The following is an 11,621-nucleotide window of genomic DNA, read 5'->3' as shown; positions in this document are numbered from 1 at the left end:
GATACAGATGCACTCTGCTTATTCATTACTCCTATTGAGCTTTTTCACACTGAGCTTTCCCACTGACTTCTGAGGCACTGAACACAGAGAGCATTAAAAGGCCACAATCTGATCTTGCTTTGCCCCCTGTTGTGCTAATCTGAACTCCCTTGAAGCTCTTGTGAATTCAATATGAGCTCAGTTGAGTTCAACTTCTCCAGGAGGAAGAGTGCGCTGAGTATCTGGATCCCAGTCAATGGTGCATCTACTTAAAAGTTTGAAGTCAATATTTTTGAGCCTGAATTCTTCAATCGTCAGTCAATATCTCTCTGTCTTTTTTTTCGCTTCATTCCAAACATGTGCGATTGCAACTGCATTTATCCCCAATTCTTTCAGAAATCAGTTTGGTTAATGATCCTGATTTAAAAGTCATTACTGCTAACAACTAGTGATATTTTGCTCTTCACATTTCAGCTTTCACAAGTGTTTAAATGAAACATTTTGATCACTCAAATGACAATAAAAGTTCTCATTACAGGCATCAATTGGATTCTCAGAATTTTGCATGCTGATCTGTTGTGGACTCTATCACCAAAGTCACTAACATGGTGTTTAAAGTTCACCTCTTTTGGTTATTAAAATTGGTAGAAATGGTTTTTTTTTTGTAGATAACATGCAATAAACTGATGTACATTCTTTTTAGCCATCAGGTAAATCCCACCAGCCATCCTCATTAATGGGTATATGCTCTCTAACATCATTCCTCTCTCCTGTTATTTTTTTTTCCTAACTATGAATCTTGTTTTGTTTTTGGATTCTGGATATGGTGATATTAAGACAAAATAGATTAATTTATTCCATGATTAGCACACTGGTGTATAGTAGCTGTCATAAGCATGAAATAGCACCTCTAAATACATACATATGTCATAATTATTATCATACCTGCTATTGTTACTTTCATTCACTCATTTTGTCCTCCAGGCAGAGGCAGCCATTTGCAGGGCCTAACTGGCTGGAGGATAAAATGTGTTTATAGCACAACTGCCTAAGAGGAGGGGAAACACCTGAATTTAAAACAAAATGTAACAAAATAACAACCTACACTTCCCATCTCTACCTTGCAGAATTTCATTGACAAAAATGACAACCTGAATTTACAAGAAAAGTGATGTTATTGAAATTAACACTATGTTGGGCTCTTTCAAACACAGATTTTTCTCAGATATGATCAACCTGGCTGTCAGGCTATTGTGGAAGTAAGGTATTATGGACTGAATGTTCATGTTCCCCTGAAATTCATATGTTGAAATCCTAACGCTCCATGTGATGGTATTTGGATCCATGGCTCCTATGATGGGGTTATTGTATTTACCAGAGGAAGAGACTAGAGCTGTCTCTCTGCCATGAGAGGACCCAGTGAAAAGACAACTGTCTGTAAACCAGGAAGAGGTCCAGGAACTGGCACCCTGATCTTAGTCTTCTAGGCTTCCAAACTGAGAGAAATAATTTTTTGTTGTTTAAGCCACCCAGGTTTTGGCATTTGTTACATACAGTAGCCTAAATCATAAAAAAAAAGAAAATGGGGGAAGAAAGCAGAGTAGATTCCTGGACACCTAAGACTTTAATCTTGGTACTACTATTCCAAGAACTCCATAGACTTTCCAGACCTGAAGGGCAAGTGCATATTGATCCTACAGCAGCAACATTAAGATATGGATTCGTATCCAGCTTCTACAGATTTGAATCCAGCTTCTACAACTGTCTAGATCTATAAAATGAAGTAAGTTACTTAATGTTTCTGATCCACAGTTTCCTGAACTATATAATGGTGACCATAATAATTCTATAGGGTTAACCTGAGTTTTGAATGAGATGTTATAATTAAAATCATAAGTTTATTGAATACAATATCATTTGCATTCAATGAATTGTACCTTTTATTATTACTGTTTTTGTGAATCGGTTGATAATTACATCCAGTTTATATTTATATATTTCTCTGTACTTTTGGTCTCCTTTTCTCTTGCTCTATTTTTCTTCTTTTCTGTGAGTTCAACCTACAGAATTGTTCAGGGAAAAATATTTTTTGTTAAGTTTATCATGATTCATGTAAAGTTTTCCAATTAGGCAGACTTTGTATACAGGTCATCCCATGGGCTATCAACCTATATGCCCAAGCTATCAATCACTGCCTTACTTATATTACAAAGCATGGCCCACTGAAGCAAATACATGATGGTAGAGCCACATGGCCAAAAAACACTGTGTCTAACACACAAGATATTGCCTGATCATTTCTCTTAGGAGATAGAGTCTGAGATTAGACCTTCACAAATACCTCTACAATGAAGTCATCGAACCTGTTTGTGACAAATACAACCATGGCTGATTTTCAACACACTGATTGTTGTAACAAGAAGTTACAGTCTTCCCCTAGTATTTTTTTTTTTTTTTTTTTTGTCAAGCCCAACTTAAAGAAATCTGTGTTAAGAAGAAAGAACTATAGGGCAGAGCCTTGATGTGCTCTGAAAAGGGAACCGTGGAGAAAATTAATGGTTAGGAGGAGGAAATGGTAACAAAGATAAAGGATAGTTACTCTCTAAAAACAAAACCAAACAACATAATAGATAGGACTGGAGTACAGACCCAGCTGGCCTTTATTTAAATAGTCTAGTCAATCCATCAATCAATGGCTGTCCTGGGACCAGATCAGTCCCAAGAAGAACATTTGTGTGAGAGACAAAGACTCTGTGTGTTTGTGTTTTTATGTATGTGTGTTGCAGGAGTGCTAACAACACTAACTCCGTCTTTTTTTTTTTTTTTTTTTTTAATTTTTTTTTCAACGTTTTTTATTTTTATTTTTGGGACAGAGAGAGACAGAGCATGAACGGGGGAGGGGCAGAGAGAGAGGGAGACACAGAATCAGAAACAGGCTCCAGGCTCTGAGCCATCAGCCCAGAGCCTGACGCGGGGCTCGAACTCACGGACCGCGAGATCGTGACCTGGCTGAAGTCGGACGCTTAACCGACTGCGCCACCCAGGCGCCCCCACTAACTCCGTCTTTAGCTCTCCATCTTGTTCATGCCTGTGCAATGACCTCCCTCAGCGCTATATATTTCAGGTCCTGTGGAGGTTAATTGTGCCCTGACTGGAATGTGGGAAGGCTTGTTTTGATCTTCCCTAAAGTGGTGCACAGAAGTTTCCACTTTAGGTACCTAGTAGAGCTGATTGGTACACAGAAGTTCCCACTTTAGCTAATTAGTGAAAAGGCTGGTGCAGAGAGGGGCCCATTTAGCTAACCAGTAGAGATGGTCAGCACACATATGGCCCCACTTTAAATAACTAGTAGAGATCCTGTGGCTCACAGATGGTGCCACTTTATAACTACCCCGTGACCTCCTCGCCATGCTTCTTATTCTGTAAAAGCTGGGGGCTTAAGCTCTGGTTTTGTCAGAAAATGGGGGCAGAGAATAACTGCAGGGTGCCTGTCTCATCAGACTGCCTGAATTCCTGGTAGGTAAGTTATCCTGAGTAAAACCCTGTGTAAATGGTGTGGAGTGGGTTGTATCATTTTTCAGTGTCAAAGTGACTTCTCAGTCTGGAGGATACTTTACTGAGCCTCCTTCGCCTTCTAACCTGTGTATTTAAAGGAGACAGAAAAGGATAAATAGTTTCTTTCTGGTACTACCCTTAGAAAACTACCAAAGAACTCAATTGCTTTAGCCTTATATTTTTAATGTTATTTATTTATTTTTGAGGGAGAGTAAGTGCGTGCCCGCACTTGGGTGAGCCAGGGAGGGGCAGTGAAAGAAAGAATATCCCAAGCAGGCTCTGTCCTGGAATTCATGAATCATGAGAACATGACTTGTGCCAAAATCAAGATTCAGAAGCTTAACTGACTGAGCTACCCAGGCGCCTCTCAATTGGTTTAGTCTTATATTTGTTTTGGTGTTTGTGAAATCGTTTTTGAAAAGAAGGAAAAACTGGTATCTAGGGGCTAATTTAAAAATGTCTGTCTTTCTAATAACTAAGCCATGGGTGTGATGTATAGCATGATAACAATATTAATACTGTGTTGTATATTTGCAAAATGCTAAGACCGAGATCTCAAAAGCTCTCATGACAAAAAAAAAAAAAAAAATTGTGACTGTGTTGTGGTGGATATTAACGACTTATTGTGGTGATCATTTTGCGATAAATGCAAATGTCGGATCATTATGTTGTACACCCGAAACTAACGTTGTATATCAGTTATACCTCAAGTAAATAAGTTACGGGCTAAAGACATGGACTAAAATCTAATACCTACATTAAATACTAATTTTCCTTAAGTGCTGAAAAAATGAGCATTAATATATTACATAAAAATTTCCTTTTTGTATTGTGATTAATTTTCTCTTGTGTCTCGGTGAAATGTTCTATTTACTAATAGCACATAAACACGGAGATAGATGGACAGGCAATATTTTGAAACTCAAGTCACTAGTGATCTTATGAGGAACATAGAGGTGTAATGACTTAAAATAATTTGAATATATAGGATGGTGTGGGATCATGGAGCAGAGAAAGCCTCTTCTTCTTGAGTTCATAAGTATCAGTGACTTGGTTGATGTAGTTTTTCCAAAACAAGGAAATTTAGTTTCCTATAGTAAACTTGATCCTGGTTTGATCACTGGAGTTTGTCCGAAATGAACAGTTTTTGTAATCACTTCAAGAATGCGTAAACAATCAAAATAGATTTTGGTACTTGAGCACATTTCATACATAGATACTGGAGGAGAGAGATGTTTTTCGTGCCTTGGAAGGCTAAGTAGGTAAGTATTGATGTGAGGCTGACAATGATAATCTTAGTGAAATACATAGAATTTTGTTTTAGGGTGTGAAAATTAGAAACCCATACTTGTATGCAGAGGAGAGACAGGAAGAAAGAGGCTGCTGGGGAGACTGAAGTTTCTACCATACCAGATCTGATCTGATAGAAACTCATAATGGCTGTGTTTTTCCTGCTACACTGAGCTGAGCCTATAGACGTTTGATCACCAGAGTTCTGGCTAATACAACATTGATATGTGATCATTAACTTCTAGACTTAATTTCTAGTTTCACCGGTTTTCCACTAGTGTCATTTTCCATTCCAGGATCCAGTCCAGAACACCATATTGCATTTATTGAGCTTCTGAAGAAGAGGATGAAACATGTCAAAATCCTTTAGGGCTACGATACCATAGTCAAATGACTATTAATCCCATTTTTCTTCAAGATGTTGGGTTTCTTTTAATCCTAGAAATAGGAGATTTCAGTGACAAATTTCAAAATAAAAACAAGCAGTTACTTCAAATCTGTTTATTTGCTAACAATCTGTTAGTGTAAACAACTAAAATCTCTTGCTTGTTAGAAATACTTCTTTGAACAAGTAACATCACGTTATCAGGCATGAAATAGTAGGAGAAACCACTTCTGCAAACTTTACTTTTGATAGAACTCCATAACTCCGATCTTAACATAGGATTGGATTTAAATTGCAGCCATTAAGGCATGTCTCCACTTTATATTAGGGTTTTAATTTAATATTTGTCACCAAGGAAACTGATTTGCATTTTAATGGGAAAAATCACTATGCAAACTTTTGAAACATTTCACCTAGAGGTTGACAGCAAAGTCAAAGGAAGTGAGTTCCTAACCTTAAAAAAAAAAAAAAAAAAAATCACATCAACTGGAATTACTTTATTTTTAAAATCAGATATTCTGTTGGGAATTAAACGTAGGTTTTCAATTTTCTAAATGGTCTAAGACTGATTTTTCCATTGAAATAAATGTTTGTAGGTGATGCATATTTAAAATATGGGTTGCATAGATTTTCCATTTTACAACTATAAACTAAGAATTTTATCTTATAAAAAGAACCTTCATTCTACAACAGTGGTGCATGTCTTTGTTTTCTTATTCATGTTTTTCATTAAGAGTCCAGGAGAATTTCTGATGTTTAAGTAGGCATTAACATGAAACAATTTCTTCTTTTCTCAGTATAGTAACAGACGTTTCAGCAAAAATTAAAAACATTACAAAGATAGTTGCAAGTGAGCCAAATATAAAACTGTTGACCTATTTACTAAAAGAGATTTATACCACTTGAAAACACTGGGTTCTAACATTTTACTATTAGCAGAAAATGAGTCATCAGTTTAAATGTAGAAACCAAAAAATTGTCTTAAATAGCTAAAGCAACTTGTTTTTTTCCAAGGATCTTGGGTACTTAGAAAAGTAGCATCATTTTTTTTTTTTTTTTTTCTGGGCATCAATTTCCCCTTAATACCTGGTCTTTATCTCAGTCATAAAGATTATCTGCAGTAATAGGGGTAAAATGTCTAGCATGGTTCTCAGCAAGCATTTAATTAACAGGAGTCACGTTCTCATTTTGTGTACAAACTATAAGTATTGCCGATTAGGTTAACTACACATATTTCATTAGGTCCAGATGATGTACAAGACTTAATACTTGATTCTCAATCTTGGTATGATAATTCTTACATGTTCTACTTGTTAGATAATCATGGTTCCAATATTTTAATATAGCATTTTCCTCCTCAACACAAGATCTAATTGAGGGCTATGCTTTGCATACAGTTGTCTCATGTGTTGGTATTTTATTTACTTTGGAATTGACTCTCAGCAGTCTATAATCTTTCATGGCATAGACGTTTTGGAAAAACACAGACTTGTTACAGCTTGTTGCTTATTTTGGAGTTGTTTAGTGCTTCTCAGAATTAGAGACAAGTTGTATATCCATGGCTAGATTATGGCACAGATAGGACAGAAACATTTTTAATGTTTCACATATACCAGGAAGTACATGGTATCTGACCATCCCTTTGTGTAATGTGGATTATTATCTTATTATCTGGGTACTTCCCAGTTTCTTCACTACACACTACTGTATTTCCCCTTCCACACAATAAGTAGTTTGTAGGGAGACTTTTTGAGATGATGCAGTACTGCTATCAACCCTCACTCCCCATGGCACTTGCCAGGAACAATTTATTTATTTAAAAACATTTTTTATGTGTATTTATTTTTGAGACAGAGATCTTGAGTGGGGGGGGGGGGGGGGCAGAGAGCGAGGGAGACACAGAATCCAAAGCAGGCTCCAGGATCTGAGCTGTCAGCACAGAGCCCAATGTGGGGATTGAACCCACCAACCTGTAAGATCATGACCTGAGTCGAAATCAAGAGTCGGATGCTTAGCCGACTGAGCCACCCAGGCGCCCCCATGGAACAATTTAACTGAGAATTGCAAACTAGTGATGTTCCGACCCCACCAATCAATTCATCTTTAAGAGACCTGGCACTATAAGGATGTTGTCTCTCCTCTTCCCTGGCTTCTTTTTTTTTTTTTTTTCCCGTGTACATATTAATTTATTTTTCTTCTATCAATTTAGTGTCAAAGTGAAATCACACATTATCATTTTAAGTAAAGTGCTAGCATCCATCACTCTGTCTCTTGAGATAATGAAATTGTCCAGATTTGGCTGTGATTTCTCCAGAATAGATTCCGTTTGGGAGTGAGCAATATTCTGAAGCCAAGATGTATGCCAGATACACATATATTATAGAGCTGTAATACACGAATGTATGTTTTATTACTACTAGAATTAATGTTGCTTCTAGATTGTTTCAATAAGGAACTGGAGCTGGAGCAAATAAATACATGGACACACACATGCATGATATAAACACATACAAACACACACAAAATCGTGATTATATATGTTTGTGTGTGTTTCCTTCCTCAATAAGAGCCCAACTTCCAACTAAATTGTATGTTGTATATGTGAAAGACTTTCTACATGTACAACACTCTTCAACTCATTTTTCCTCCATTCTTTCATGAACAAGAGGCAGCATGCAACATAGATGTGTGCAGTTTACTTCCTTAATTTAATGACATAGTTGGGAACTCTCTTCATATTCATAGACCTACTTATTTTCAAAGCAATATTATATTCTTGGTGTATGTGCAAAATAGTTTATTCTACAAAATCTCTGATGTTTGGGCATTTAGGCCATTTCCAAAGTGTTGCATTTTGATGTAATGCAATTTTCATATAACACAAGGGAGTAACTTTGTGTAATAAGTTTGTATGCAAGGGAATAGCTTTGCATTTTTTTGTTGTTGTTGTTGTTCCTGGGGTTCCATCATCAGGATAAATTTCTAGAAGTTAGTTTACTTGATCAAAGGGTAAATGCACACATAGTTTTGCTACATGTTGGCAAAATGTGTCTGTAAGTTGTTACTACATTTTTGCATGTAAACCACATTGCAAGACAGTGCAGGCTTTTTTATGGCCTAGGCCAGATAGTGAATAATCCAATTTTTGGAGTTTGGCCAATCTGATGGGTGAGATAGAATATATGAATGTTGTTTTTATTTGCATTCTCTTAAATATGAAGTCTTAACTGTTAAAATATTTAATGGCCATTTTAATATTTGTCACTTGAGCATTTTGCTGTATGATTTTGAGCTACTGTTTTCTTAGTATTTGAATGTTCTTTATACATTAGGGTTATCTTTGCCCTAATCATACTTTTTTTTCCCAGGTTAATTAAGAATCATAATTTTTCTAGTACTTAACTTCTTACACCCCCCCGCCCCACCCCTCTGATTTATCTGGAATAGATGGTTGTGTGTGGTATGACAAATGGATCAAATATAATCACATTGCTAATGGCCATCTAGTTTTTCCAACACCATCTATTTTAAAAAGCTAACTTTGCATCAGTAATTGGAAATACTAAACTCATAGGTGATTTTATATGTAGTTTTGGATTCTTAAGGGCTCTATTCTTTTTCAAGGTTTTGTCTACTTATGTAACCATACTACACTGTTTCCTTGGGTTATTCTTTTGAAGAAGAAGCTATGAAGAATGCTTACTGTGTGATAGGATATACCTCCCCTTGCACTTAATATTCTTATGTCTATACAAGGGTTTCTTAGAAACCTTTCACATTTTTTTCCTAAGTTGTGCTTAGTATCATCTGAGTTAGAATGTTCTTAGGTAGAATGTCTGAAGACAACATAATGTTAATTCCATTTGCTCAGGCTTACTTTTGTGTCTTGGTGAGTGTTTTATACAACACACAGGCACACACATACAGCATCGAGATGGGATATGTGAACAAAGGTTTTTCTCCTCCCTCTCGTCCACATCACACAGACATTTCATTACATGTGCCTTTTGTTGAAATGAATAGCACATTGGACTAAGTCTCAGAAGGGCCTTGAAAGCATTTGATAGAGATAAAATACCTACAGTATGCCACACACTTTGCCACATCCTTTGAATTATTCTAGTCATGATTCTCCCTTTTTGCAAATTGGACAAGAAATTTATAAAATTAGGATGTTATACCACATAATCTGGGACAATTTACAGTCCCAGTGGCTAGTTTTAAGGTTGTAAATGGGAATCTTCAATACCATGATTCTGGATTATATTTCCTTTAGCTCTTCTTTTGTTTAATTTCTCAGACTCTGGACAAAGAGGCACATAGTATCAAGAAGATACTTTTATAAGTGATAAACTATTGCCCATTTTGCTATTGAAATTGTGTTTAGTTTTCAAATACCTGTTTTTCTTTAAATTACTAAGAAAAAATAGATGGCATTTTTCTGAAATTCATAAAGATGGCCTGCAGGGAAATAGCTAATTATCCTAAGTATATTTTAAAACTCCCAAAAGGAGAGGGAGGAAAACCTTCTTCAAATGGGTCTGTTAAGATAGCTTAAAATCCTTTCATAAACTCATGGATCATCCCAATAGTGGGATTTATTAGGACCCTTTCTATGCTGCACAAAGAAAGAGTAGTATTATCCTACACAGAAACCTGTAGCTGCAAGGGGGAAATAGACCATTTAAATGCAAATCTTCTAATCCTAGAGATTCACTCTCTAAATAGAAGTGGGTCTTCAGGGTGACTCATGAAGTTAGCAATATATGGCCATTCTTTTGGGAATACTTATTTTAGGAAATCTAATAACCTGCTTTATTATGTGAAGATACAGTGTTTTACTGCGGATCCTCAAAATAATGTAGTTACTGTTGCTCATAATGTGTGGGCTTCCTGGTAGTTAAAAGTTTTAGTGGTTCCTTAAGTTATAAATCAGGTGCCAAAAAGTTGCCTTTCTAGCTACAGTATTAAATTGTCTATAGCAATTACATAGTATATATTCTCCAGTCACAATGACTGAAAAAGTGTTGAAGAGAAGTATGTTAAAAAGACGGAATGGTGTAGATGTTTGAGGAGCAATAATACTTCATGAGAACAGTTCCACTGCAAGATGCACACTTCTGAGCTGTCTTTCCACAAATCACACTGCATACTCATTTAAAAAAATTTCCTGTAGGGGCGCCTGGGTGGCTCGGTCGGTTAAGCGTCCGACTTCGGCTCAGGTCACGATCTCTCAGTCCGTGAGTTCGAGCCCCGCGTCAGGCTCTGGGCTGATGGCTCGGAGCCTGGAGACTGCTTCCGATTCTGTGTCTCCCTCTCTCTCTGCCCCTCCCCCGTTCATGCTCTGTCTCTCTCTGTCTCAAAAATAAATAAAACGTTAAAAAAAAAATTTAAAAAAAATTTCCTGTATACTGTGGTGTAGTAAACTATTTGTAAACTATACTTACAATGCTTAAAAATACGTAGATGGACTTAGACTGATGAGTTGTGACATCCCAGTTCGAATGTGATTTCTGGAATTTTTGTCGATAAAAATTCACTCTTCTCTGTATCCCCCTAACATTCACTTGTAAGTAATCAGTGAATGAAACAGACTGCTGGTGGTTTTGGAGGAGTGGGTACAATGGTAAGCTCTCAGTGAAATCCATTGCTTAATGCAAATTTGAAGTTAAAATTTTTTTTCAACGTTTATTCATCTTTGACACAGGCAGTGCAAGTGCGAGAGGGACAGAGAGAGACACACAGAAAATGAAGCAGGCTCCACGCTCTGAGCTGTCAGCACAGAGCCTGACATGAGGCTCCTACTCAGGAACCGTGACATCATGACCTTTGCTGAAGTCGGATGCTCAACCCAGTGAGCCACCCAGGTGCCCCTGAAAACTTTATTTTTGATCACATAAACCAACAGAATGCTTCAAATCTGTGAAGCAGAGTATGGATAAGTGTTCACAAAGGAATTTGCATTTGATTTGATTTTGAGGGAAAACAGGCCTGCTCCTGAATAGGTAGGTGGCAGCGAATTTGAGGGATGTAGGGGAGAATGGCCCTGGAGTTAAGCATGGCATATACAGATCATGGGTGGTCCTAAAATCAGATAAGATAGAGACAAATGACATTGAGGAGGGTACCTGTTGGGATGAGCATTGGGTGTCAAATTGGTATGGAAACCAATTTGACAATAAATAATATTTAATATAAAAATAAATAAAAATAAAAATAATATTAAAAAAGACAAGTGACCTGTGGGGTGAGCTGAGCAACACAGAAATGGGTGGAGAGAGGACACTATACAGAAGGTGCTAGAGTCAAATTAAGCAAGAAATTGTTTCTGGCCTGAAGGAATCTCAAATTTTACAATAGGCTATTTTGAAGGAAGTTCCGCTGTTTTTTTTACTCATTAGTTTTATATATC

The sequence above is a fragment of the Neofelis nebulosa genome, chromosome 17 (assembly GCF_028018385.1).
Source record: "Neofelis nebulosa isolate mNeoNeb1 chromosome 17, mNeoNeb1.pri, whole genome shotgun sequence".
Taxonomy (NCBI): Eukaryota; Metazoa; Chordata; class Mammalia; order Carnivora; family Felidae; genus Neofelis; species Neofelis nebulosa.
The sequence above is the reverse complement of the archived record's forward strand: the minus strand, read 5'-3'. Positions refer to the sequence as shown.